Source organism: Squalius cephalus (genome assembly GCF_949319135.1).
Source record: "Squalius cephalus genome assembly, chromosome: 23".
Lineage (NCBI taxonomy): Eukaryota > Metazoa > Chordata > Actinopteri > Cypriniformes > Leuciscidae > Squalius > Squalius cephalus.
The window spans coordinates 3,956,367-3,960,309 of record NC_137144.1 but is presented as its reverse complement, the minus strand read 5'-3'; the positions used below and the strand labels follow the sequence as shown (position 1 = coordinate 3,960,309).

The 3,943-nt window shown below is 36.6% G+C and overlaps 1 gene segment (V, D, J or C); it reads left to right on the top strand.

The window, feature by feature from the left end:
- The first annotated feature begins 1,491 nt into the window (after positions 1 to 1,491).
- On the top strand, positions 1,492 to 3,697 carry LOC307151309 (immunoglobulin lambda constant 7-like). The segment is given in 3 exons: positions 1,492 to 1,563; positions 1,775 to 1,823; positions 2,636 to 3,697.
- The last annotated feature ends 246 nt before the right edge of the window (positions 3,698 to 3,943 follow it).

Below are 3,943 nucleotides of genomic sequence, written 5' to 3'. Positions count from 1 at the left end.
CACAACCATAAAATTATATTACATACAGATTAGTTAACACATCTTCCTTAGTAGTTAACAGTAGTGAAGAAGTAGTTAATGAAGAATTACCCATTAGTTCTTCAGTAATTCCTTATTAGTTATGAAGTAAGAAACAGTATTCTGAAGTGTTACCACATTTTCAACACATTTCAGTCCAGTTTAGTAAGAGATATTAGATTGTATGTTCCATGTTTACTTACATCATAATAATTAATTCATATCATATTGAATAAAGTCTGTGAAAGGTTTGATATTGTGTAGTTTGTGATCCTCCATCAGCAGCTGCAGTTTCTCTCAGCTGTATCAGTGCAGTCACTGTGACGTCTGACTGACAGAGGTTTTTGTACGACTCTTTATCACTGTGTGAACACAGCTTTACTGTCTATTTCATGGTAACTCTGACAGTAATAATCTCCTGTATCTTCAGTCTGGACTCCACTGATGGTCAGAGTAAAATCACTGCCATAGTCAGATCCACTGCCACTGAATCTAGATGGAGTTCCAGTATAAAGGCTTCTTATCCAATAAATCAGGAGTTTAGGAGCTTCTCCAGGTTTCTGCTGATACCAGGACACACAGTCATTACAGCCAGAAATCGGCTGACTGGTTTTACAGCTGATCGTAACAGTTTCTCCTTGTTTGACGGGTTTTATTGCTGGATTCTGAGTCACTGTCACTTGTCCCCAGATCTCTGAAATTAGACAGTTTAGTCATTAATATGATTGTAAATGAGATGTGATTGTTTATTTAGCAAAATTTTTATACAAGATATTTACCCTGAATGCAGAGAGTCCAGATGAAGATGTTGATTGTGTTCATTGCTGTAGTTTAGTCTTGTGTGATGATGAAGATTGTGTTCTGCTCTCAGTCATGAAGTGTTAAACTCACAGCACTATAAACACTCTCAGAGCACTGAAGCATGTGCTGACAATGCAAAGAAGTGGGCAGGATTTACAACAGCTTGTGCTGATAACAAACTCATAAACTCTACATAGAAGATTTTACTTTCAGAATAATGTTATTGAACCATTTAGTGATTAATTGCACATATTTATTAATTGTGAAATATTTTAGTTTATGTTTGTCAGGCTGATAAGACACTCGGTTTTGTCTGGAGAATCATGAATGTAGATCATTTTAAACATATGTCATACGCAGCAGTTTCTCTGAGTTCAGTTCTGTGCTACACCTTTACAAGCATGTTAACAATGAGAAATCAAGAACTAAATAAATCAGTTTTACTATATTTAGAGTAATAATAAAAAAGTCCATTATGGTCTTTGGAATCAATGTTGGCATGTTGCTCTCTGGGAAATATTTTCATGACATCTATTTTTTCCCACATTTTCCACATGCATGAAGTTCATCAGGACTCATAATCAAGTCATTATATATTAAACAATGTGCATCTGAAATGTTCAGAATTGTTGATTCATTTATTTGAAGCTGCAGGTTTTTCTGTGAATCATGATGATTGATCTGCATATGAAGAACAGAAGCATCATTATGAGAAACTCCACAACATCATCCATGATCAAAGAGGTCAAAGGTCACCTCAGAGGTCACAGCTCATCAAATATATTTCTTTAAACAGTGTTATATCAGAAAGCATTTAGTCAAATCTGAATGAGTGAGTGTTGAGAAGAGCTGAGGATCTTCTAATATCAGTGTGTTGAAGTGTTGTTTCTCTCTCTCTGCTGGAGTGTGTGTTCACTCGAGTGGAATAGAGGTTTTTGTACGAGCGTTTCATTAGATTGTATCACTGTGGTACACATTCGGTGGAGGAACTAAACTGGTGATCGGTAAGTCTGTCTATTAAATCACCTAATAAAAAAAAATAAAAAAAAGATTTCAGAAAGTGTTTTATAGTAGAAACGAGAACAACATTTATTAATAATAATGACTATTACATATTGTGGCAAACTTTACTTGAAGCCTTTATATTTAATGCATTATAAAGGTATCAATAACATATGTTATAATGTCATTATGTTTTCATAAATTACTGTAACCAAAGTTAAAATGTTTTATAATATTTGCAAATTCCTTGTTATGTCTAAAATTGGTTGTTTGTCATGAGTTTTGGTGTATTATAATTTTTTGAAGGTGTAACAAAGAATAGATAATATTATAATGTGTTAAAACTGCAGTTATAATTAGTGTTCAGTAAGTCTGTCTATTTAATTCTTATAATATTCCTAAACATACAATTTTAAACAAGTTGAAACAAGAACAACATTTATTAATGATAATTATTATTACATATTGTGTTGAACTTTATTTAAAGCCTTTAATGCATTATAAAGTGTTTCATAATGTGTTACAATGCCTTATATCTTATCATAAATAACTGTAACCAAATCTAAAATGCATTATAATATTTGCTATTTCATTGTTTCATCTTAAAAGGGTTGTTCTTCATAAAGGTGGATCAATGAATAGATAATATGTGTTATAACTGCTGTTACACTTATTGATGAGATCATACATGCATTTTAATGTATACAGTATAGCAGTGCATAGTTTTTGTTGTTTTAATTATTGTTAATTATTGTTTTAATCTAAAACTTGTGTGTGTGTGTGTGTGTGAATGTGTTGTGTTTGTCTCCTGCAGCTGGTCCCACAGTGAAGCCCTCAGTGTCTCTGCTGCCGCCCTCTTCTCTGCAGATCTCTGGAGACTCAGCCGCACTGCTCTGCCTGCTCAGCTCTTACTCTCCACAGGGGGCGCTGGTGAGCTGGACACTGGACGGGTCAGAGGTCACCGAGGGGGTTCTGACCAGCGCAGAGAGCCAGCAGGACGGCCGCTACAGCCGCAGTAGCGTCCTGACCCTCAGCAAAGCACGCTGGGAAGAGGGAGAGCTGTACGTCTGCAGAGTAACACATGATGGAGCTCCTCATGAGGTCTCGTTCCACAAGAGCTCTGAGTGCTGATGTTTCTCTCCTGAAGATGAGCCGTATCTGAGTGTCCTGTGTCAGGCAGGATTCACATGAGTCTAGTGCTGCAGCTGTAGTGATTTACAACTCAATACTGAAACTGAGTGTGTGTGTGTGTGTGTGTGTGTGTGTGTGTGTGTGTGATCTTTCAATCTGCTGTGTTTGCTGCAACATTCAATAAAGCTTCTCAACAAGTTCACTTTGTGTCTGACAACATCATTCAACTAACAGATGAAGATGCAGGTGCTTTTCAGAAGGTTGATGTAGCAGTAAATGTCAAATAAAGCTCTTGGGGTTTGAACATGGTCTCTGGAGACAGAGCTGCTCTATTCTGAGAGGATCACAATCACTCCACCCTGACAATGCAAATGGGGTTTCAGTCTCACTCTCTGATTGGTTACATGATCTGGACTGGAACACTTTCACTTCTGCTTTAGTGAAGCAGCGCAGACAAACTGATCATTTATAGGAGATTAAAAACTTTATTATATAAAAATATCATAAAAAAGATCAAGATCAAGAATCAGCCGTTCTGACACTAATTGTTACAAAATCATTACATTTATAGACAATGGTGTAAATATACAGTATATGAAAATGTTCTTTAAAATATAATACATGATCACAAATGAAGAATCAGTGTGTTGTTAATAAATGTTAATATCATAGTGTATTTGTTCATTGTTCATACATGTTTATATTAAAGTGTATTTGTTAATTTTATAATAAAAACTCTTGGTTGAGTTTGTGTTTCACTGCCAGTTTCTGCCCAGCCGACTCTCAGCCAGATCTGTCTTACAGTGCCTGGGCCAGACCTGGGCCATATCAGTCAATAAGAGTCACTTTACAGGGTGTGGGCCACATCTGGGCCAGAGGAAGCTCTGTGTGTCCATGTTCAGTGTGTTGGGCCAGTTTTGGGCCGGGGACCCAGCCAGAAGTGGAGGTGGGCCAGGCAAAGTTTGCTCTCTGGCCTGCTGTTATCAACTCA